We start from the raw sequence: 25,818 nt of genomic DNA on the forward strand, positions 1-25,818 counted from the left end.
AATTTCTCAAAAAGAAAAGATCACGAACTATAATCTAGACCTAAGAGAAGTCCCTCACAGTTTCTTTACTGAATTATTGCCTACTCTGCCATTTTGCCTTATAGGAGTTCATTCTCTTCTATACTGGAGCTCTAGTGATCTTTGAAAAATGCACAAACTTGTCTAATCCTTCAACACCTTCCCCCTTCATCCTTTGGGTAGAACCTTCTTTCAAGGCATGGGAGACCTTTCACCTTGCCTCAGCTCCCTTTGCTCCAGAGATGGCAGAACATTTCCCCAAAACACATTCTTTTCTCCTCTCTCCATGACTTTGCACAGGCTGTGCCCTCAGCCTGAGACTCTCCCACATCCTCATCTTTCCAGCTACCGATATTTATTCCTCAAGGTTCGTGTCTCAGGCATTATCCGCCTTCAGGAAACTGTCCCTATCCTGTCTGGCATCTACGTGAAACTGCCCCAGTCCCATCTGGCATCTATGACACACCAAATCTATGACTGCAGTTCATGCTAATCATGACAAGGACTTGCCTCTGGTTCCCCGTTGCCTCCTCTGAACTCTTGCCCTGTGAGGACAGAACTGAACTGTGCCCTGGTGCCAGCACAGAGCCCAGCAAGGGGAAGTGCTCCATTTTCTGCTGGAAGCCCCACGCCCATCGAGGCGACTGAGGCAGTTATCCAACTTAGTCAACATTAGCCAACACATCCACTCCTGAGGGAAAGTCAGACATGGTAGATTAATCAAAGCATCCAGGTATTTTAAAGTGCTTATTCCCAATCAGAAATTTCTGGAGAAACTGCTTTTTCAAGGAACTCTCTCATTACCATGTCAGTGGTTGCAAAATTGTTTAAATGTCCTATTTTTCCCTTTTTTGTGACCCCACCTGAATTAAAGCACTACTACAGAAGACTCCTTAAATACTTTCTGAATTGCAAGATCTGTTTACAAACTCTCCAAAAAGGTGTTTTCTATCCTCTGCAGCATCAACACAGCAAAATTAAACAGATTCTTGTGGTGGCTTTGTGGAGATCAGCATGAGTGATTAATCTTATGTGTGCTCTCCTACTCTTAGGAAAACACAGCTAGGATGCAAAATAGTTTAGACTCAAAGAACAGACCATAGGTCCTCTCTCCTTGATCCAGAAAATTCCAAATAATAAAAACCACAGTGACAAGACCATTTCAAAGTAAAAAACTTTTTCTATAAATAATCCACACACTCAGTAACATTATGCAAAACGTTCTGTATGCATGCTCCTTGTGAAAGTGCTTAATCATCTGAAACCATTTCAGTTCTCAAGCCAGAATTACGATTTTTAAAAAACCAATAACTGACATCTGTATATTGTCATGTATTTTCCAAAGCACTTTCAATTACATTGTTTTATTTGATCCCATTTTTGGCACTTGTTTCTCATGCCAACCCCAAGTATCAGAAGTTCTTTTTCTTAATTTTCTATCCCTTGAAAATTGGGTTGTTATTTTAGCATGTGATGCTAAAGATGTAAGAGAGAAACAAATGAGGTAATGACATAAACGTCTTCAATTTTTGCCAAAGGAATTAAATAGTGTATACAGGGGTGTTTGTTCGGTGATTAGCCTTTTTACAAAACGGTCCTTTGTAAGAGTAATAACTTCATTAAAAATGAAAGTAGAAAAATAATTCACGAAAAAGTATGAAAAATTGTTTTTTTTCCCCCTATACAAATCGTACCATCTGGAGCTATTCTGCAGCCAAAAATATATCAAGAGATACAAGTCTTTTTTTTAATGGTGAGGGGAGGGAGGAAACTGAAAATCACAAAGAAGCCACTGGGATGAGTTACTGCAAAGCCGAAATCTGAGAAAGGGTCCCAGATATCACCCTCAAAGTTCACAGCCAGCTTGTGTGACCTTGCAGGACCTATGGCAGGCCACCTTTTATAATGAAGCAAGAAGTCACAGTCTGGGAATAAAAAAAGAGAATTCAACACACTGCCAAAAATAAAAAATCAAAGGGAAAGAAGTAGAGTTCATAAAGACTACACTAAGAATCACACATCACAACCATCTAAGGTAAAACCAGTCACAAATTCTCAGGGATGAAATGGACCTTAGTAAGGTCCGTGGTCTAATCCTCCCTCAGGCTACCTTTACCTGCAGGAAAATCAGTTCACCTCCTAGTCCTCAGTTTCCTCACCTGGAAATTGAGGCAAGCCAACAAAGCCAGTGGTTCTTAAACCTGGCTGCTCACCAAAATCACCTAAAAATTTTCTATATAGACTCCTGGGCCCGGTACCTGGACATTCTATTCAATAGGGATGTGATGTGGCCAGAACCTGTAATTTTTTTTAAAAGCCCCTCAAGTGGTCTGGTGCATGTCTGGAAACCACCAAACAAGATGAGCATTAAGGTACCACCTCACGCTGTTTTAACTGCAATTTAAATCTCTGTCGAGAACTAAGATCTATTTATTTCCATAAGATTTCTCTGTGTACTATATTAAGAACTGAAAGGTTACCCAGTACTTGAGAATGCAACTTTTCAAGGACTTGGAGTTCAGTTTTCTACTTGCCCTTTAAAATTCAATTCTATAAAGACTTCCAAAACCTGTGAGCTACAGGGGGCCACCTTCAAGAGTTGCGAGGATGGCATCCTACACAACACAAGACATTAATTAATCAATGCTTGCTTTCCTATTATTCTTAGCATTTTTTTAATCTTTCCAATCTTCCATTTTCCTATTTTTGAGAGAAGTTAACATTTCCTGTGCAGCTCTCTGAGCTTGAGGAAAGAGAATAAGTATAGAAAACGAGGCAAAATAAAAGTGCTAAACACAATGCAAAAAAATACAAAACATTTAATGAAATATATAAATTACTGACAATGGGGAAGGAAGGAAGCGTGCCTCTTCTCCAGCAGTCAAAAGCAGAGGGGTGTTGGGGGGATAAGGGGAGTAAACGGTGATGGGGAAAAAATACAATAAAATTTTTTTTAGAAAAACCTAAATGAATGAATGAACAAATGAATGAATGCAGAGTGGAAGTACTTGGGGAGAGGTCCTGACCACTCATTTCTCTGAGGGGAGGCAGTCAGGGCTAATAGGTAACACTCGTCAATACAGATATTTAGATACAAGCCCATCAAAAACACTTACCTGACAAGTGCAGCAAAGCAAGGAAATGACATCTGCAACTGGCACTTAAACTTCACCCCGGGATTAACGGCGGACAATGACAAAATAGGCAAAACTCAAGTGACTCACAGGCTCTATTAAGCCATTGTGACTCTCACCCCTCGACTACATGTGTCCTTTTGATTCATGCATTGTCAGAGTTCTTCCTCCCCGCTCCCTGGGCCCAGCCGCCCTGGACCTTTCCTTCTGTGGTGAGCTCGGGGAAAAGCAAGGGAGGTTCTACTGCCCGGTGAAATGAAAGAGAGGAGGCCCAGCACTGAGCTTGGCGGGTCCAGCCTGGATTGCCCCTCATGCCAGCCTGAGGGCTGAGGACCTGCCTGCGCAAAGTACCATTTAGAAAATCCACAGCCTCCAGCAGACCTCATTTATCCTTTTTTCTTTTCCATGATCGTACCCTACTTGGATTTTTATGAGATATGTCTGAATAAAAATGACTTAGTTTGATCCCATTCTCTCCGCTCCTCCCTGCCCAACCCCTCAAGCACAGGGGGGCCCGCGTGGAATTTTATTTCACTGGAAGTATGTGCCAGCAACCGTCCTTCTCTCCCACACACTAGAAAAGATCCAGGAGAGATGAAAACAACAGAAGCAAGTGTTTCTTCAACAGAAGGGATAAAATCCCCTTCACCTGGTTTTACCCCAAAAACCCATGCTTCAGTTCCTTAAGCAGAATTCCTCAGCTCTGCAGGAATAAAGCTCACTTCTCTCCTCCCTGGGCCTGGACTCCTCAGAGTTCACACTGTCCTGCCCTCCGTCCTTACCACACCCCTTCAGGCTGGCCTGCTTTACACGGGGCCTTTCAGCACCACGACACATAATCCATTGCACCAACTGTGCGGGGCTTCCGGTGCCAAAAGACCATTGAGAAAAAGGCTGCTAAAAACACATGCAGTAACTCAGTCCTGGCAGGTCCTGTTGGATTAGCCCCATTCCAAACCTGTCCTTCCTGTGTCAGGCTCCTCAAATGTCCATTGCTCCTGCCCTGTTGTGTTAACATCCCTCAGACAGCCTAAATCTAGGCGGTCCAACAGAGCTTTCCACCATGTTGGAAACGGTTTATACTTGCACTGTCCAGACCAGCAGCCACAAACCTTAGGTAGTGGCTGAGCTTTTGAAATGTGGTTAGTGCTACTGAGGAACTGAATTTTTGGTGTTAGTTAACTTTAATTGAAATGTAAGTAGCTGGATGGCTACCCCACCAGACAGCACAGGCCATAATTCTGAGAGTAGAACAAAGGGTAATGTGCAAACTGGGCTATGCATTAGAACCACCCAGGGAGCTCTTAAAAGTCTCCATGCCCATTTAATACCCCCAGATAATCAGATCAAGTTTTCTGGGGGTCTGCATTTTCAAAAGCTCCTCGGGGATGCCAATATGCTGCCAAGATGGAGAATCACTGCTCTCATTTATGTAAAAAACTCTATCATTAACAACCAATCCTCATCCAACCAGACACATACTAAGACCTGTAAACAGTTAGGCCAAATATTCCACCCATCATGCCCATCAATCCTATGACACTATGACTGACACATCTCTTCAGGAGCAAAACCATGTCCAGAGGGAACGGGCCGCGAAAGGAAGCCATGAGGAGAACAGGAGGCAGTTCAGAAACAAAGGGAAAAGGAGGAGGGAAAAAGTTTATCAAAGTAACTTCCAGCATCCAAAGCATGAATCTTTATATACAAAGAATTTATTTTCTGAGAAGCCACCAGTTAACAAAATACACCTCCAAATCTGGAACTCTGAACAAACAGCTCTAATTGGATTTTTTTCCCCTTGGCTACTCCACCCACACACTATGTGTACCTGATAGTAAGTGCTTAACCACTGAGCATTTTTCTTCAAATAATAATCTGAAACCTGTGCCTTTTCACTACGTACATTAAATATCTTAAATGGCAGCGATTATAAAGCCAGTATCGGTCCAAAACCCGTTTGCTCTGGCTCACTCTTCTCCAGGAAGCACAATCTCAACCTTCACTTGCCGTTACTAATTTCACCAAGTGTATCATTAACCCAGTGACGCTTTTTTTCTGAGACTTGACTTAACAGAGGCTTCATACCCAGAGTGTAAAGAATGCAAATAGACACTCAGGTTTCCACAGGCCCTAATCTTCCAATCACCATTTCCCAGAGGCATGCAGCGCCCTTCAGGATGAATGCTGACAGAGTTCCAAGGCTGGTGCAACAAAATTCACCAGCGTTTTCCAGGCAGTTCTACTGAAAGTCAAAAACAGGAAGAAAAAAATTTTAACGGAAGCAGTATCTGAAGGTCACTCTTAAGGACAATAAAAGTCATTCCCTCTACATTCACTAGTGAAATATAAATGATCCAAAATTAAACTCCTCCTCCCCAGATTATTACTAAAGTAATTCAATCTCAAAACTGAGAACTCCCAAGACTTCAATAAATCACCTTAACCAATGGACTCCCCTCCACAGAGAAAGAACTGGCTTAAATGCACCCGTACTCACAGCCAAGAAGTTCTCATAGAGCAAATGTAATCTGGGCTGCTATGGCAAACCAGACTGAATTCCTTTTCACCTTGGCCTGAGTGGATACGGATACCTGGCAGCAGCTACTCAGTAAAACCTTATCAAGTGTCCATTCCAATTAAGGGTAAAAAACATGGACTTTTTAAAGCTAACATAATACCTACAACAGGAACTGGATTATACTTTTGTATACACATATGAATGTGGGTTACATTGAATAGGGTGAAGAGTCTCTTTAGGCTATATAATGGACTATCAGTAAATACATAATGCTAAGGAAAAGCTGAGTTTCAGATAAACAACAAATGTTTAGTATACGTGTACCCCAATTATTGCATGAGATATACTTTTACTAAAGAAGACGTGCTGTTTATCTGAAATTCAAATTTAACTGGGCATTCCGGTTTCTTTGTTTTTCCTAATCTGGCAACCCTCTATATCACTGTGCTGGGAAAACCCAAACTTAAGAAAGTCAAGGAGGAGATCTAGTTTTGGCACCTTCCACTCACTCAGCCATCTAACGAGTCCTGTAGTTGAAGGTCAACTATAAAAACTGTGGCCTCTAGTGTGGATACTAATTAGCTACTGATAACCAGTTGCCCCAAAGCCCATCCTTCTCTGGGCCACAGATGCTAAGTATGTAAGTGCCAAATACATGCACAGCTGACAAAGTAAAAATAAATTTTACTTTCAGGGTCTTTATCTGAGGAAAAGGGCTCAAATAAAGCAAGTAATTAAGTCTGAGTAAATGCCATGAGGAAGAAGTCATTAGTAAACATTATTATTCATTCAATAATATTAAAAACATAATTTGCTACCAAGAAATTATATGACGACAATGGAAAGTAAACTGAATATGTAAGTGGCCGTTATGTGAATTAAGTACCCTAAATAATAGTTTTTAAAATAACTAACTCTGTTGAACAGTTATTTGCTGAACAACATTCAAACACTTAGCTCATTGCACTTAATCCTAACCCCCTAAGAAGTGAGTACTATTATCACACCCATTTTATAACCTGAAGAAACTGAGACAAAGATTAGGTGGTTTGATAAGACTCGGGTGACCATATTGCCTGGTTTGCCTCCGAGGGTCCCAGTTTATGCCTGCTGTCCTGTACAGTTATTTAGAGTGTCCCCCTTCACTGCTCATAAATTACCCAGTTTGAATGAAAAACTATATAGTCAACTACCAAAGACCCACAATGAGTAACTAGCAGAGTTGGGGGTCAATCCAGAAGTGTGGCTCCAGAAACAGAACCCAACCACTGAAAGATGCTCCCTCCTAAGGTTTACCTTCCACGGAAGGAGATTCCAAGGGAAGATGGGATACACTTTTTTACTTTTATCCATCATACCCCTAGATTTTCTACATGGTTACAAAATCCATGTGGGGTGGGCAGATGGGGGTAAATGAGGGTCATGTTTTCAGAACTGTCCTTTATCCACTTTTACATCATTGATAATACACAGCACACATCATATGTGGGCAGAGGGAATTCCTCAATCAGCCTGTACCCACATCCCTGGGTCTGAACATTTTTAAACGTATTCAACTTATCAAAGTAATATTTAACCAGATCCTTTTCTATTTTGGAATGACCTTCACCTTCCATTCAGCCTGGCAGGGGCAGCCAGGGCACAGTTGTTTGCTATTTTTATTAAGACAAAGGTGGACATGTGGTATGTGCTGATTTTTAAGTTCCATACTTCTTTCCCTATCACAAATAATTCTTTTTCTTTAATCTTTGGTAAAACACAATCTATTTTCCCAGTAAAGGTTAATGCTAGTTTAACAGCATGAAAACAGTGAAAAAGAGCATTAACTGGTAGGCTCACCTCACATACAACATTTAAATGCATCACAACTGGTCCAAATAAGCAGAGGTTAAGATGCCTTTTAAGCTTCAGCTCTTTGAAAACAGTCACAAGGCGACAGACTGTTCCTACATATCTGCCAAAGGCTCAGAATAACACTTACTGACTTAACATGGTGATTTCTGCCCTTAACATTGTGCGAGTCGGTGTGACTTCCCCTGGCCTCTCTGAGCTTGTCTCCTCCTCTACACAATGGTGCGGACACAGTAAGATCTACAGGGTCCCACCAGCTCTAAAACTTCTAATTCTCTGTATCCTCTATAATCTTTCCAACCATGAGCTGCAGTCAATAATGTGAAAACAGCGCTCTATCACAAACCTTCCTAAAGGCTGGCTTCCTAGCCGGTCCACCCAGCCGGTCCACCCAGCTGGTCCACAAGGGGACCGCAGTACAAGATCCTGAAGGTGAGGAAATAAGCAATCCTCTCTTGAAAGCAGACTTGCACCAAGACTACCATTGCAGAAACCCAACACAAGCATCTGAAGTCATCAAATACCTGGGAGGCCTGCTACAGGCAACGGTCATGTGGCCAGGCTTGGGAGCAGCCCCGTGGTGAACTGTGATGGTTCTCAAGTTTGCACAGTAACACCCCTTATTATATTAAGTCTGACTCCTGTCAGCCCTAGGCCATGTGGAAAAAAAACCAAAAAACACTTTCTAATGTTTGTTATTGTGATGGGTCATGAATGCTTTTTCTATGATGATATTAAATCTACAAATAGGACAAGACTGGAAACCATGCTCCAGAAAAGGTTTTCCCTGCCTCCAATCCTTACGAGGTCCCCTCACAAGGCAAGTTTACTACCACCCTGGTCCTCATTACAATGGCACCGGGAAAGGGGAGGAACGGGCGCACCTGAGTTAACTGACAGATGTACTGGTGTCACAGAAAGCAACTGCCCTTCTCACCTTTCATCACTCACAGAGGAAAAAACAAAACAAAACAAAACAGAAAATGAAAATGAATTCAGAGCTTGGATTTCAAAAGAAAGGGAATTCATCACTAGGGAAAAAAATGGCATAAACTCAGGTCTGGGGAGTTTGTCATTATGAAGCTTTACTCATGCATAGTTCTGAAACAGGAGATCCTTCTTACCTAAAGCTTTACCACATCAAGGTTAAAGCCAAATTTAAGTGAAAACTTCCATACTGAGATTTGATACATATCCAGGCATCCAATCCCTGGCAGCAAATACCATGTTTAAATCCAAAACTTGTTGGTAGAGAAATAAGTAATACTTCTTGACCAAAGTCTCCCTGATTCTTATCAGAGCCCTCATTTCAGGAGTGTCAAAACTTACAGAAAAATTGTTATGGAAAGTCAGAGAGAAATTAACAAAAAACGCTGAAGCCAATAAAAAGTTGTATGTGTCTGGGGCATCTGTTCAAACCAATTTAATCCTTTATAACCACCAAGATGTGTGGCCATGGTTTGTTTACCTGACGCTTTTCAACAGTAAAGTTAGGGCACAAAAGCAACTAAATGAAGAAAAATCCTATGGATTAAACACAGGCATGTAACCAATAATGACTAAACTAAAATAATAATAATAATAATAATACTGTCTGCAATTTGATTCTTAATAGTAGAAATCAACCTTTTTTTAAGAAATCAAAATTGTCAAATAATCAACTCCTTTAACAAACAATAAAAACAAAGTTTCTTCCCAAAGTATGTAATAATTAAAATGCAATGCTAATATTTTTGCTTTGTACAAGAACAGACTAGACTAGTGTGTCCCAAAGCGTATTTAATGAAACTCCAGGTCTAGGAGGAGACTATGGGAAAAAAGAAAATTCTAAGATCAGGTAAGTATGAGAAACACCATCTCTCTCTCTCTCTCTCTCTCTCTCTCTCTCTCTCTCTCTCTCTCTCTCTCTCTCTTAGAATGCCCACTCAGCTTATACAGGCTCTGAGAAGTCCTTCACTAAAGGAACAGATAAGCATTGAGACAAAACCAAAAATCACAAAAAAATCTCACGACTCCCCCCCATAAATTAACATTTGGAATATTTCCTTCTTACCTCTTTTTCTTCATGTTTTTCTATACAGTTGAGATCATACCCCTTTATATAATCTTGTACTCTCCTTTTCTCCCTTAAATTAAAAACCTTCCTATGTTATTAGAAAGTTTCCAATAATAACTACAAGTTTTGCCAGGCATTATTAATCACTTTACTTATACTAACTTACTTAATCCTCACCATAACCCTCTAAGGTCTGTGTTATGACTGCCCCGGTCTTACAGGTGAGGAAACTGAGACAGTGAAGGGTTAATGACTTGCCCAAGGTCACAAAGCGAGTCCCCAGGTCTACATCTGCACTGCCTCTATAATATTCCTTCCTTTAATTTACCAATGATGGACATATGGGTTATCATCAATTCTTTTCTATTACAATAATGTTATACTAGACATCTTCACAGGCATCTGAAGCACTATTTTAACTAATAAGCCTATTCAGACAGCAAAGCTCTTACCATCTCAAGAAGCCCAATGTATTTTTGGCTAGCTGACAACAGCTGTAGAAACATGGCTAGTATTTCATAAACCAATTTGTTATTCCACATACCCCTGCTATGAACTTCCATGTGGTCCTCACCTGTCCCGTCTGTTTCCATCTACAGTAGATTTCTGTCATGTTTCCATTTGCCTTCACACGTCACAAAGAGCCAGTTACAACCCCGGGTCTTCTCCGTGCATCTCCCAACTCATATAAGCAAAGCAAATTCTGTCAATTATTACGTCTGGAATATTTTAAATGCTAAGCTTATATGTCTCTAGACTCATGAGCTTATGCCAATACAAGGCATACAAAGAGAGACAGCATCCAATATGCATGTGTAAAATTAAAATGAATGGTTTTTCTAATTCAGGTAATAATAGAGAAAAGGGATATTCAAATGTTTTACTCTTTGCCTGCCTGTCTTATAGTGAATGACTGAAAGCCCCTGCAAGATGAAATGAATGCATACTCTAAATTAATGAACAGTCTGAGGTGGAAATTATCCAAAAGCAAGACCATACAAGCATATAAGAGAACAGTATGTTAAGTAAAAAGGTAACCAGTGGTTCTGGCCCATAGTTCTCATCTTTTGAACTCAATTTACCATTCTGGCTATCCAAGAGTGTGTTTAAAAAGCAGGGCATGTCTACAAGAAGAGGCAAAAACATGATTTTAAAAATTTAGGCTCAATAGAGGTATTTCCCAACATGTCAACAATACCATAGAAAATTCATCTGCCATCTAATAATAAAAAGATCAAAACATCTAAAGAAGCTAAATATCTCATTTTCCACAAAATATTTTTTCATGTTTTAAAACACAAAATGCTTTTTATATATTACAAAACACACCTAAAAAAATAACTAGACTGACCAAAGGTATAATATTTATAAATTATAAATCGCTGAGTAAGGCACTTACATAGAGCCAGAAATAATGTTTCTCTTCAAGGGGACACTCTCTGAAATATATTTAAGATACCAAAAGTAAGACAGCAAAATTCAGAACTATAAATCTGAAGACTGCGCAATAAGAAAAACAGGGTCATTTGCAGGATACTCTAAAAAAGCTATAAAGTTAAAGTCCAAATTTCTAATGGACTTTGTTACAGGATAATTAAGATATCTGTTCATATCATCTTTTAAGAAATTCTTAATAGGAACTTGTTTTATATTTAAAACCCTCAAGATGAAGTTCACTCACTGTTTTTATATTATTTTTAAGATCTAAACCCTCTCTGTTTCTGCTTCCACTCTCTAATCCAAATACTGCATTTTTAAAGATCTCACCTTCGCAGCACTCAAACCAACAGGCCCTGTAGATTATCCCCACCGGCAGCCCCCTCCTCCCTCCCCCCACCCCCCGCCCGGCCCCGCAACCCCCACAGGTCACCATGAGACTCAAACCCTCCGGAAGACTGCACGACACCGCACCCCCTTTGCCTTTACCATCCTGGCTTAAAAATCAAGCCTATCTATTTCTTCAAAAATTGAGACCACAGTTAGGAAGTAATCGATTAAAAGCAAAAATCAAAGTACTACAGACAAACTGCCAATGAACTTAATACAATCAGAAAGTGCCTTTTCCTCTGCTTCTACAGGTTTTAGTATTCAAACGTCAGTGATTCATATCCAAAAGACTATCAGATGTATAAAATATAGGACTTTCTAAAACCACAAAATTGCATATTTTGTGGGTGGAGCAGGTAGGGTAGGGGAACCTCAATGTGAAGTTTCAGATAATGCATTACTAACTAGTTCAGGTGAACCTATGCGAGGTAAGAAGTTGCACAGAAGTATTTTCCTACACACAGTCAACAAGATTTTTTAGGGCCGTTGGAACAAAAAGATAAACAAAATAAAATAAATCTTGCTAAACTGAGAAGGAAAGCAACTATTGCTATGTCTTAGCAATACATTTAGAGGAGCAATTTTGCTTACGTGAAATGACAAGTTCAAGCTATTTCATTAAACTATAGCTATTTTCAGGCAGGCCAAAGCTGCATTAGTGCTTGTCATGCAGCTTGCTCCCAATCTCTTGGCAGCTCTCCAGCACATTCCAGCTTCTTATGCACAGCCTTTTGCTGGAATCACATCCTACTTATCTCTAAGACAAGTAAGATGTTGCCACATTACACAACCAGCCTGCCATTTATTCCCACCAGGTCACTTCGCATAATGCCTGGCTAAAAAAGAAAAAAAACCAAACCAACATCTGTGTGGATGCAGCTTGGTCCAAATGACCCACACTGGTCCCCAAACAAATGATCAGGACACTACTCGAACTGGGAGGGAAACACTGTGCCTCACTGCCCGAAGAAAGATTCAGTGCCCACCAACGAAGGAGGGATAACTGAGAGGGAGGGGGGAGAGCAAGATGAAATCTTTAAGAAAACTACCTTGATTACAGATGTCAAACCCTAGTCATGCACCCACTGTATACACTTTGAAGCAGATTATTAATCGGGGTGCATTTTAGGATAAATACTAAGGATAATCTTAATATTTAATGAATCTCATTACCGCCATGAAAAGAATAATTTAACACAGCAATACATCCTCCTCAAAGCTAATGTTCTAATTGTTAATATTGGGGGAAAAAAATCTTCTTCGAAGACAAACTGGAATGGTTAACCACATGCTGCTACATTCCATTCTTGCTAAAAAAAATATTTAATTAGCACATTTGATCCTCCTGCTCTGCACAGCTGCACCACATTCCAGTGATAGGCCAGCTATCCATATACTCCTTACATTAAATACCTACTTTAAAAGTTGAGAAGCAGTTCTCGAGTATGACCCACTAAAGATATAACTTAGTTCATGTGATTAAGTTTTCTGCAACAAGGGAGGAGCCCAAGAGAAATACATACTATAATTAAGAATAAAATATTCATGCAAACATACACTAACAAAATAATTCTGCGGAGCTAGAAATATATATATATATATATATATATATATTTGTGTATTTATATTTCAACTGACAGACAGGAATAGTCTTCCTCAGGAACAAGACAATAAATTAGCCTGCTTTCTAATTAAATTTTCACCCTTTATGAATCAAATGCGATTTTTAGACCTAGGATGAAGGGTGATGTTAATGTCAGGACCACATACTTCAAAAGCAAAACAGGTCTCTCAAAGTGACAGATCGTCCTTATTATCAGGGAAACTCAGAAATTCTTTGAGCAGTGGGTGTTGATTTAAAAACAAGTGAACAGAAAAACAACAAAAAAAAACCCTACCTTTAAAGCAAAGAATAAAACGCGAGGTGTGTGCTGGTTTCTTTCCTGCTCAAATGGCACACGAACGTCTTTGCTCCAGGACAGCAGGGCGTCCTCAACTCTGCCCCGGAAGATAAGTTGGGTATTTAAGGACAGTTGGCAGCAGAGTTGTCAGCCTTGCTGTGAGAAGGACCAGGCCCCTCTCAGAAGTCACCCGGCTGATACCTCTGACCCCACTCACCTCCTAAAATAGTGACAGGTGTGCTCATCCAGTCAGAGGTCCCGATAAGGCCACATTCCAGCACCCTGCTCTCCCCTAACCTGGGGTACAGCCTCAGCTGGATGCCTCCCCAAGCGCTAGGCCCAACATCTGCAGCTGCCTGAAGGTCACGTTGAGATCCCTATTCCAGGCTTCAAACAGCCCAGGCACAGTAACCATCCAGCATCTTCCTTGATGGGTCTCGGCAACCCTCAAAGGGAATGATTCCCATCGGGTTGGAGTCCCTGAAGAACCCCTTATTTGGAGAGAGGAAGTCTACTAAGTGTAGCTGAGCTCCATCACCCAGCCCTGCTCCATCCAACACCCCACCCAGCCCAGATTTTCCCTCTACCCTGTGACTGGAGCGGCCACCGGTGTTCAGTGTTTGAGCCTAATCAGTGTTTGAGCCTAGGACGAAAGTCATTTGCCACTTTTGTTCAGGGCCCACCACCCCAAACAAGATAATGACAATCACAAAGTGCCTCATAAAAGTTGCTGAAAAGGTTTTCGTTCTCTTCAGTGAAAGGGTATTTCTCCCTTGGCCCCCTCAGCACATAACAAACCATTTTAATACCTTCCTCGGGAAGGGGCCAAATACTAGAATAAAGGCAACAAAGAAATGCCAGTGAGTCACCTCCACCCATCTGAGGTCCCAGGACATGAAGAACTGGCATGCAGAATCAAATACATATATTGCTTTTTCTCCTTGAAACAGACCCTAGCTCCAAAGATATAATTTTAAAGACTTCAGCGAATACAAAGTTGAGCTCTGGTGTATGCTTTCAACAGTTTTAACCAAGCCCAGCCCAGTAAAATTTATTACATTTAAAACCAAGATTATAATAACCACATCCATTCCATTTGCTACATGTTATAGGGGAACTATTTCAAAGACTCTGAAATCTGAAGACAAAAGTAAAATCAGATGTTGTTGGAAGCAGACAGAGATGTCTCTCAAGGGAATTAAGGCAACTCTGATGGGAATTCCTTCCAAAACAAAACAGAAAGTACACATTATCTAATGAGAACTTAATTTTTGGCATTTTTCCATCATAACAGGGTCCCCCCCCAAGAAGAGAATTATCTATAATAAGTAAATTTTGGATTATTCACCATTTTTCTTTAATACTGCCAACACTAAAAACAGCTATTTATTCCCCAGCTTTAAATAGGACCAGTAATAAGATTTTATGATTTGCCACGCTACATGTGTAAACTGGAAGACTGATAAACATCAAGTGATTCTTTAGACTGTCAAAACTTCACATCTCCAGCCTAAGATGTGAGAATTGACCTTATCTGTGCGATGAACAAATATGTGCAGAGGGATAAAGGTTTAAAGGATAAACACCAAAATGTAAACTGCAAGTTTATAGGGTCACTGAATTCACTAATTTATATTGATTTTAATTTTTTTCCTTGTGTTTTTATTTTCCATATGGCTTACAATATATATTTATTATTTTGGTAATGGAAATAGTGTTCAAAAAATTTAAAAAGTTTTGTTATGATTTATGCTTATTTATAGCTTTATGAAAGTATATGTTCTTCAGAAACAATTCAGAGTAAAACTATATACTGTGTATATATTAGCAGATTATCAAAAATTCAGGAATCCAAAAATGTAAAAAAAATTTTTTTTTAACTTTTAAAAACAACTGTTCTCATTAAAGAGCACTCCTATGTTACAGTTTAAAAAAATAGAATGGAAAATGTTTAAAACACACAACAAAATAAGCACTGTTTTAGGGAAGGATCTAGGTTTTCCTTCCCCTTTAAATAAGTAAGATAAAAGGCCCCTTTTCAAAGGCCATGATAAGAACATGAATTTCCCCACTCCAAAGATGCTGAACAGCTGGTGAAGAACATTCCAGAAAAATATGCAGCCCTTGGCCGTTTAGGTTTGGCCTTGAGGCAAAGACACTAGGACAAAAATTATCCCAGAAACAGCCACCCAAGAGGGTGGGGAACAACAAGAGCTTCATCCATAGCCAAAGGCAGGAGTCGTAGAGGCTGAGCTCTTGGAGGGTGTTTTTGAGAGGCTCCCCTGGGGCCCAATTCCTCCGTCTTTTCCCACACTCCACACTCCACGGAAGTAAGGAAATGGCAAGGCTCTAACAAAATGCACACTTAACTGAGAAATGAAAAACTCTTCTTAACGTTTCAAGGTTCTTTACACCTTTGGTGCTAATACTACTTTTCAGGAAGTTGTGGTAGAAAAAATTTGAACAGCAGAAGGTACATTTAGCTGATTGATCATTCTACTTTGTTCTTAGCCAGCTAAAGTAAGGTTTGCTATTGTATTAGGATATTTTTGATAAAAAAACAAGAGTTTACTGTTAAGCTTTTCCAAAAGTTTAGAAAATACGGAGATAAAATGAGAACTTTTCCATAATCCCATCACCCAGAGATAACCTGTTAGGCTAATGAACTTTCTAAGCATGGGCATATTTAATTACACAAATTAAACATTGAACATTTATACTTAAAGCAATCTTAAAACTGTAACATTTCACTTTCATATGTGAAAAGCGCACTTAAGCCTGAACCCTCTTCAATCAACTATTTCAAGGTCATAGCAGAAATCATACAAAATTCATGGAAGTAAATTAGTTCATTTTTGCAAGCCATATTTTATAAAGTGCCAATACAGTTGGGGACTTAGACCATAAAAACACAAAAGTACTATTTTCCTCCAAACATATCTCCCACGAGCTAAGGACATAATTCACTCCTGGGATTCACCTTAAAAACGTCATCCCTATAATATTCCCACTTGAAAAGACTTAAAATAGCTATTTGCCTCCCTTCACGCTGGAAATTAATCATTCACACACACCTTTCTCTTACCTCTGTGACAGAGATAAAGAAAATATAATAGATATAGATAAATCATATATGTTTAAATATAAGTATATAATATTACATAAGAATTTCCTTTCACATACAAAAATCAAGGATATTTTTAAACTTTGTTCCACCCACTCTTAGCCTACAATATTCTCAAATACCAAAAAACCATTAATTGGAAGTTATCTAAATCTGGAGTCATTTTTAACTTAAAATTTTTCACTTGGAATTAAACCTACGTTTCTGACCAATTCTAATAAAACATGATGGTCCAAATGGTTACAAAATTAGCTCCAGCAGTAGTCTGGGCTCTCACAAGTGAGAACAAACATGTCACAGAATCACAGAATTCCACTCCTCTCTCCACACAAGTGTGCTGTTTGGAAATACTAAAGTCCTGGTCTTCCCCGCTTCTTAAGCGGGCCCCACTGAGTGTGAAGTCAAGTTAGCATGCCATTGCATCTGCATGCTCTACTTCCCTCTCAGACCCACACCCTTAAGATGCTGATAGATTCATTTTCTCACTGCCTTTTGGTTAGTACAGAAGACACATATGACACATCCTTTGGAATTTTAAACTATTCTTTAACAATGATCTACAATTTGCCAGATTTGCTTTTTTTCTTTCTTTTTTTAAAAGTTAAAATAACATGCTGTCTTTTGACTATTAAAAAAAAGGCCCTCATTGAAGTCTGTGGTATTATTTACTGTCCTCTTCTCTTCGTGTGAAATATTTCAAAAACTTAAAAGTGAGAAACATTAAGTCACAGGAATTTCCTTTCATACAAGAAAGGAAATCACCCTTCAACTCACCATCCAAAGCAAACTATTAACATTTCCTTTTAGTCTTTTGTTTAATATAACAAAACTGGAGTCATATAGTATTATACAGCTTTGTGTACAGATTATTTCCACTAAATATTATATTGTTAGCATTTTCCCATTTCAGTATTACTCTTTCAAACCATAGTTTTAAGCAGTACATTGAATTCCATCTGTGCCTGTGCCAACATTTATTTGATTATGCCCCCATTTACTTTTCCACTATTATTGGTAAGAAAATCCTTGTTTAAAGTCCTCTGTCCTTATTTTTAATTCTTCCTTCACATTATAAAGCTAGAAGTGAGATTTCAGTCTAAAAAGTATAACCATTTAGGGTTTCTGTTATATATATACACACACATCTATAGCACAGACACACACACACACACACACACACACAAACACACACGCTAACTTTCGAACTAAGTTTATATTAATCCAAATATTCTTCCAACAGGTGCTGCAGATCTCCCATCTCATAGCATCCCAGAGAGAATTATCTACCTACCAGTTGAAGTGGAAAAATTAACCTAATTGTTTTAATGTATTTAATAGTACTGATGAGTTTGAACAATTTAATATACTTATTGGTTTCCTTAACTACTTCTTTTGTAAACTATCTGTTTCTAGCCTTTCCCCACATACTAGCGTTTTACTATTTTCTTGTTTGCTAAAAGTAAATGTTATTCAGGTTTGCCTTTCATATTACTGTATTTTTGACAAGATACATAGGGACAAGTTTAATATAGACTGAATTTAGCATTACTTATCTGGTGGACTGGTATTATTTAGTGGAACATATCTTTTCTGAACAAATCAAATTACTTATTTGAAAGAAAGTATAAAATTGAGACAAAGCAAAAATTCCACATTTAATAGTAGTTAAAATGTACTGTGATAGGCACTGCATTAACTGAAACGTTAATAAAACCCTCTGATAAGTATCACCATTATCAGCATTTTACAGATGAAGATACTGAGGCATGCTGGGAAGTTGGGGCAGTTTGCCCAAGGTCGCTTGGCCAGTGCCTGCAGCGACCAGGCTGTGCAACTCCAGGGCCTAAGAGCTGAGGACCCCTGTATCCAGTGGCCTCCTATCAGCCAGCCAGCCCTGACCTGTCTCCTCTAACTCCACTAAGGGTTCTGCTGGAAATTCAAACAGCATATTTGAAGACAAGCTGATTCTCATCCCAACCAAATAGCCACCGTTCCCCCTAACTTGTCTATTTCTCTCAGCATCACCAACCATTCTCTTTGTCATCATCCATATTTGACACCTTTATCATTTTATTTCCTCATCCCCACTTAGATCCACTGGGTCTCATCCACTGGCCCTGCAGATAGGTGGCCCGGGACTGAGCCTTCACAACCTCTCTCCCGTGTCTCCTCTCCCTCTCCTTCTCATTCCCAAGTAACCCGCTCCCTTAACGTCTGTACCCCCACAATCACCTGTTTCCTGTCTCCTTGCTCCTAGTTTCTTTCCGTTCCACTGTATTTTGATGGCTGAAGTGTTGTGTTACTTAAATATCTTATCATCAGAGAATTTTAGAAGTTAACAGGATCTTAAAATCTCAGTGCCAAACCTCAATTGGCAGTTACTGCCTACAGCACTGTCTTGAGAATGTTACTGAGGCTCTATCTCAGCTCTGCAGCAAAAGAGTGCCATGAGGATTTTCCAAGTCTGCTGGGGCAGAGGGGGTGGTGCCCGTGAGCTATGTTTCAACCCCTACTACAATTTAAGATTTTCATTTTATAAGTTTAGGTCAGAGACCTTCTGGTCACATATCTGGTCAGTAAAAGGTCTTTTATCTTCTGTGTACATATATATAATATAATCTATACCGTAGGTTCAAAAGTCCTCGGATTCAGAAACTAATTTTTATTCAACTTTAAGTCAACCAACACCACCATCAACCTAGCCCAACTTCAAGCCCTAGCAAGAGAAGGTAGTCAACAGTTATTTACAGAATCAAAAAATGTATATATACATATATATTGCAAAGTAATCTTAGAGTAGCAGCAAAGGGCGAACATTAGTATAAATGCTTCTTGGTAAACAGAACTGTAATTACACTACTTTCGAGAACAGGAACCTGACCTGATAAAGGGTTTCCGATAAGTGGTCTTATACAGCCTGTGTTAATCTATATATATATATCTCTCTCTCTCCCCCCCATTGGTAATAGAGCCTTTTAAAATATAAAATAAGGTAGTTTTTGCAAAGCATTTCAAAAGAGATCAGTGGCTCACATAGTTTAGGCAGTCTGAAGAAAAAGTAATGGAAAGGTTATCGGCTGAACATCTACCATATCCCTAGCATTGCACACTGCTGTCTCACAATATTATTTCGATTTTACTGATGAGGAAATTGTAGTTCTGAGAGTAATGAACTAGCTCAAGGCTAGAACCTAGCTGTGGCTACGTGACAAGTATACTATAACAGCATTAGGATTTGAGCCCAGATTTGTTTGATTCCAAAATCCATGCTCTTTCCAAACTAAGGAAAATTCTTCTGCAATATCAAAATCATCCTCACAAACCTTTAAGGATAAAAACTGATTATGACTTACTGAAATTATGGATGACTGTTCATCAAAAGAAACCACAAAGAGTTTCTTTAAAAGAAAAGAAAAACACAAACTGGGAGGTAATTTTTGCAACACATATAATCTACAAAGGATGAGTAAGCAATCTACATAAGGAACTCCTACTAATCAATAGGGAAAAAAAATCTAAAAAAACAAGCAAGCAAAAGTCTACACAGGGACTTCACAAAAGAAGGAAACCAAATGGCCAATAATATAAGTATGTTCTTAACCTCAATAATCAGGGAAAGTACAGATAAAAAGCACAAAGAGATAAGTTCACAAATGTACATTTTAAATTGGTAAATGATGTGCTGCCAACGTTGTGGAACGGCAGTAACACTATACCCTACTAGAGGGAATGCAGTTGGTATAATCACTTTGGAAAAGTTTGGCATTATCTAATAAGGTTGATGATGCGCATATGATCCAGCAAATTTCATGCCAGTGAGAGAGAAATAGACAATGTGTGTGTGTGTGTGTGTGTGTGTGTGTGTGTGTGTGTACGCATGCGCGCTTGTCTATCTCTACATATGTACTAAGAGACATATAGAAGAATCATTCACAGTAGCCCTTTCATAACAGCAAAAAATTGGAATTAAACCAAGTGGCCATCTACAGTTGAAGGAATAAGTAAGCCATAGTGGAATACTACACAGCAGTGAAAATGAATGAACTACAACAAAAATGAATAAATTTCAGGCATATAACATAATCTAAAAGTGTAAGTCACAGAATAAGTAAAACATAATTTCATTATATAAAGTTCAAAACATAAAAAATTTAAGAATTTTGAAAAGGAAAACCTATAAAGAAGAGCAATGGACGAGAAGCACAAAATTCTGGACAGTGGTTGCTTCACACAGGATGACAGGGGGGCTCTTAGGCGTCTCTGAATGAATGGTAAGGTTCTTCTTGAACTAGGTAATGGCTGCCTGAGTGTCCACTGATTTGTGATTCTGTAATACATCTTCTATGAGCATTATTCTGTATGTGCAGATTACCTAATAAAAAACAACTTTAAGAGAAGCAGGGAGGAGAAGGGCAAGATACTGAATAGTCTAGGAGAAACAGCTGATAACAGAGAAGGTGTGAGGGGAGCAGAAGGAACAAAGTAGACCCTGGGCTTCCTGGACGCCAGCTCTGCTGTCTCAAAACCAATGCCTTTTGGGGACGGTGTGGAATTGGTTGTTTATCAACTTTACAAAGAAACTCCCAAAACTCATTAATCTAAAAAGCTATTATTAATAGGACTATTCCATTGAAATAGGAAAGAACTTTACAAAGTTTTCCTGTATTAAATAATTTACAGTGGATGAATCATTTTCTTCAACACCACTTAGTGAGAGAAGGGGAAAAATGTGTTGGTACTTGAGCAAAATAAAAAAGTACGATACGAGAAGGAACTTTCCAATATGTAAGTCCCTTAGATGAAGTAGAGCAGTTTCTCAATTTAATGTGCATACAAATCACTTAGGGGTCTTGTTAAAATGCAAATTACAACTGGATAGGTCTGGGTTGGGGCCTCTAAGAGTTTTTATAACAAAACTGCCAGGAGATCCTGATGTTTGGGGTCCACGAATCACATTAAGGTTGTAGGGGACAGACATGACGAAAAGGCCCTCTCTAGTGATGCTGAAGAGTAAAAGGATGGCTGTCTCTAATTGGGATAGTTTAATATTACTCACTAAAGTAACGAGACCGATGATGTCACTCCTACACTATGTGAATTTGGATACAGGATAATAGTTATCAGAAGAATCAAGAGAATTAAAGTAGGTCTTTTGCAAAGAAAAGGTGCTTTAAGAAACAGCAAAGGCTGAGAACTTAAAGGAGAAATCCATGAGCTGTTTTACTTACCTCCACAGATCTAGAGAAGTATTGGCCTTTTCCTTATGGAAAAATGGTTTACATTTCCAATAGTCTCTCAGGAAACAACCAAGACTACCAATAGGAAATCCACAGAACGTTAATTAAAGCCATGTTATAAAGCAGACAATGGTCAGAACCCAACATAATCCAAGGAGCATCACATCACTGCATGTAAAAAAAAATTCATATATAATATTGGGCTTTAATATTCTAAGACTATGCTGTTAAAGTGAAAAGTTTACTTTAACAAGAACCCCATCAAATAATTTCTGCTCATCTCATCTATGCTTGTTTAGTAGCAGTAAAATCCTTCCATCTCAAAACAGTACTTCCACATGTAAAGTCATACTTTTCTACAGCAAGACAGAATAACCACTCCAACAAACTCTTCCAATGAAACTCTGTCAATGCCAAGTCTCTGCCAGGGATGTGTCTCAAGCAGAGAGTGAGGTCTCTCGGGCTCCTACAGCACCTCAGGCTGTTGTTACTACTCTCACCAGAGAAATTCTCTTCACAGAAAGCCTGCACAACAGGAGTCAACCAAGTGACTGCAGTTTCTTCACTGTCCCAATACTTTTCATTCTCTCAGATAAAAGTTTTGGTCAGTCCAGGGATGAGAAAGTTACAAAGAGCTTAACCTAATAGAATTCTGCACCTGGTGTTTAAGTCAGAACAGCTAAACCTCCTGTGACATCAACACAGGATATTTTCTTACAACATAGTAAATCCAAAATGTCTGGATAATCCACGGGAACAATGCTCCCAAACATCTTTATACAACACTATTTTATACGGCCAGCACAACAGTGAAGCCCAAATCCAAAGAGTTCTATTCTACTGGCCCTCTTTTAAGAGAAACTCAAAATAATGCACACAAACCACACAATCTGCATTCCGTTCTACTTTGCAGAGCCACCATGAAGTCAAATGCCACCAACCTGGATTCACTAGAGATTTAAAAAAATAAAAGTAGACACGGCAGTGCTTTGAAACATTGACCTTCCCTTCCAGTATACTAGCATACTGAAATCCCCTTTTTTACCTATATAGTTTAGAAGAGCCTAGGGTGACATTTTAAATGTATCTCATTTGCCATCTCACACTGAATAAATGAATTGTAGAAGTGGCATTTAGAAGGGACATTCCGTGTATACTAGCCCAGACTAAACAGATGAGACCACTGGCAACCATCGCCTTCTGACCAGATACCAGCCTCGGAGGTCTTGGTGGTCTGCCCTATTCACCCCACTCCCCGGCCACATCTGCAAAAAATATGTATACAAAAGATACATATAAACAAACATAAATGAAGTCAGTTACCATCATAATCCCATTAGTCATGACCAACTTGGCTATCTAAATCTATAAAAGTCTGAATACCAATGCACCGTCAATCTTGACATTCATTCATCCAATAATCCCCAATAAAACATCCAAACATGTAATTGTACTTGATATATAGAAAAAGCAAACGATTAAAGCAAAGCAAATACAGGTTAATCATTAATCATCCGTCAAAAATATGTTTCTTTTCAAACAACCTATTGAATGTTTATATTTTTAGAAATGTCTTGGGGACCTAAGAACTAAAATAGATTAATCGTTTCATTTCAAAAAACGGTTTCCTGTAGGAAAAATTCATATTCTTAGTATTAACCAAAGACTGAGGTACTGTAACATCACAGCTTTGAAGCTCCAGTAAACATCAACTTTTCATACATTAAGAAATCGATGAGTAGTTGGATTGTGGTTAAAAATTACGGGTGACCCACAGAAAGACGCTGCGACTCCCAACACTGACTGCACCACTGCCTCCGCGCACCAATGGTCCGCGTCCTCCCTCCAGCCCCTCCCTACGGCTCAGGTCCCTCGGTTGGAGATCAAATTCCCGTCCGCAACTGCAGGCAGGCTCCCTCTGCCCGCATTAGCGCTGCAGGGCGCCCCTCCATCCAAGCACAGCCCAACGGGCAGGGCAGGAGGGGGCACCCCAAAGAAGAGTCCCCCCTCAGAGCTAGGTGACCTGGTCCTCCTGACGCCACATACAGATGGAGCAGCATGACAAGGTATAAGGAGCTACAAGCCTCGGCCAAGGGCAGCCCCGGGCCTGGGTGGGGCCGGGCGGGGGCCGCGCGGGGGCCGCAGGCGCCGAGCAGCCGTGCCAAGCCCCGCCAGCGAGAGAACCCATGGAGGCTGCGATACTGCTGCATTGTGCTGCATCACGACGAGGGCACCGGGAGCCATCCATCTTGCCAAAAAAAAAAAAAAAAAAAAAAAAAAAGCATATCCCCGCCCAAATAAACCCACCGATTCCATTTTCCTCCGCCGCCAAAGCACCCTCGCACTCGCCCTCTCACTATCTGGCCTGGCTTTTGCCTGGAAAAATAATGGACAGGATTTGTGTATTGATCCCCACAACACTCCCCCTCTCCATCTGGATGGCAGGCACTTGGCATCTTTCCTATCACAAAAACAAAGGGAAGGCTTCCCCCCCCCCTCAAAAAAAGGGTCAAGGGCGTGGTGTGAGGGGTAATGACCAGAGGAGTTCCCAGCCGACCACCCCAAGACAGGGGCGAAGGGTCCCCGCACTAGTACAAACCTGTTGAAGAGAGGGTGTCAGGAACTGAAGGGCGGGCGCAGCGGAGGCTCCGCGCCCGCAAGCGGCTCACGCCCAACCCTGGGATAGTGGGGATCGAGGGAGGGCGAGCGCGGAGGGGGGAACTGGCGCGAGCATAGGCGGGGGGTGGGGGGGCCGCCGGGCAGCCTCCTCGGGCTCAGCTGCAGCGCGGCGCAGCCCGGACCACGCCTGGCCGCATCCTCCGTACCGTTAGGCTCAGAGCCCGACCCTGTCAACGCCGCCCCCGCTTCCACCAGCAGGGGTAGAAAGAGGGCACCCGAAAATATACCCTCGCCGCTGCCGACTCCGCACCCACCCCCGCGCCAGGGGCCGCTGCGCCCGGCTGGATGGACAAGGCGGCGGAGGCAGGGAGGAGGAATTGGCGCCGCTGCGCCAGGGATGGGGCTGGGCTGCCGCGGTGCGCACTGTGGGTCTGCGGCTGCCTCGCGCGGGGCCTGCCGCCCCTGCCCCGCAAAACCCGGGTACTAATAAACCTGGAGACCCGGATTCCCCGCGCCACCCCTGCCCGGGCTCTGCAGCCTCCCCGCCCCCACGCCACTCCCCGGGCACAGGGCAGCGGCGGGGCAGCGGCGTTCTCCCGGCCTGGGCCCGCGCCCCTCCTCCCGGCCGCCCGCCCGCCCGCCGCCCAGGAGCCCGCCTGGGAGGCAGCCCCAGTGAGTTGGCATCTTCCTGCCTCAGGCCCCCTACCTACCTCCCGCGGATAGGGGGGTGGGGGCGCCGGGGTCCCGTCCTCCTCCCGCTCCTCGGCGGCCGGGCGGGTGGGCCAGGAGGCGACTCCGCGGGGCTGTCCGCGGCTGGGGCCGGGGCTCACAGGACGGGACCAGTGGGCGCTGCTGCGCGGGGCTGCGCGCTCGCTCCGGGCGGAGAGGCGGCCGAGGGAGGGACTGGAGGAATCTGCAGCCTGCACGGCAACAGCTGCACTGATTCCGGGGGCTGGGCTGGAGCGCTGGGCGGAGGAAAGAGGGGAGGGAGCAGTCATGGAGGGGGCGAGGGGCGGGGAGAGGGAGCGCGCACACGCGCGCGCGCGCACACGCGCTCTCCCCGCTCACCCTCCACCCTCTTCTGCTATCCTCCGCTTCCCCTCCCTCGCTCGGTTCCTCCCTGTTGCCTGACCTCAGCGTCTTCCTGGAGCCCCGCAGCCGCCCACCCGGCGCCTGCTCCGCTCGCGAGCCGTACCTCTGGTGCGTCCACGCTCTCCCCAGCTCAGGCTCTGCCCGGGCCCAGCGCCGACCTCGTACCCTGCCGCGAGGACTGGCCGGGGCTAGCTCGTGCAGGGTGGGCACGGCCGCCTCCGCTACCCGGGCAAAAGGACAATGGGGGCTTTGTCCCCACAGCCCAGCCGGCGAAGGCCAATTTCACGTTTAATTTGAGGCTAATTCGATTATCGCTAGGAAAGGGGCAGCCTAATTTTCTACGTAGTTTGTGCAGCCTCTTTTCGCCGGCAACGTTTACGTTTGGAACTCGATGGAGGGAATATGTTGAGGGAGGTAGAAGAGCGTCATTTGGTTGTT

The 25,818-nt window shown here is 41.6% G+C and overlaps 1 protein-coding gene across 2 annotated transcripts in view; it reads right to left on the reverse strand.

The window, feature by feature from the left end:
- SPTBN1 (spectrin beta, non-erythrocytic 1) overlaps positions 1–25,229 on the reverse strand; it is a 185,996-nt gene extending 160,767 nt beyond the window's left edge. For both annotated transcript variants that reach the window (XR_008529334.1, XM_054575442.1), the window contains exon 1: positions 24,999–25,229. The gene's annotated coding sequence lies outside the window, so the exon portion shown is untranslated. The remainder of the gene's footprint in view (positions 1–24,998) is intronic.
- Positions 25,230–25,818: the final 589 nt, after the last annotated feature.

Source organism: Pteronotus mesoamericanus, unplaced genomic scaffold (genome assembly GCF_021234165.1).
Source record: "Pteronotus mesoamericanus isolate MK-2021 breed Mesoamerican mustached bat unplaced genomic scaffold, CSHL_Meso_final contig_291, whole genome shotgun sequence".
Classification (NCBI taxonomy): domain Eukaryota; kingdom Metazoa; phylum Chordata; class Mammalia; order Chiroptera; family Mormoopidae; genus Pteronotus; species Pteronotus mesoamericanus.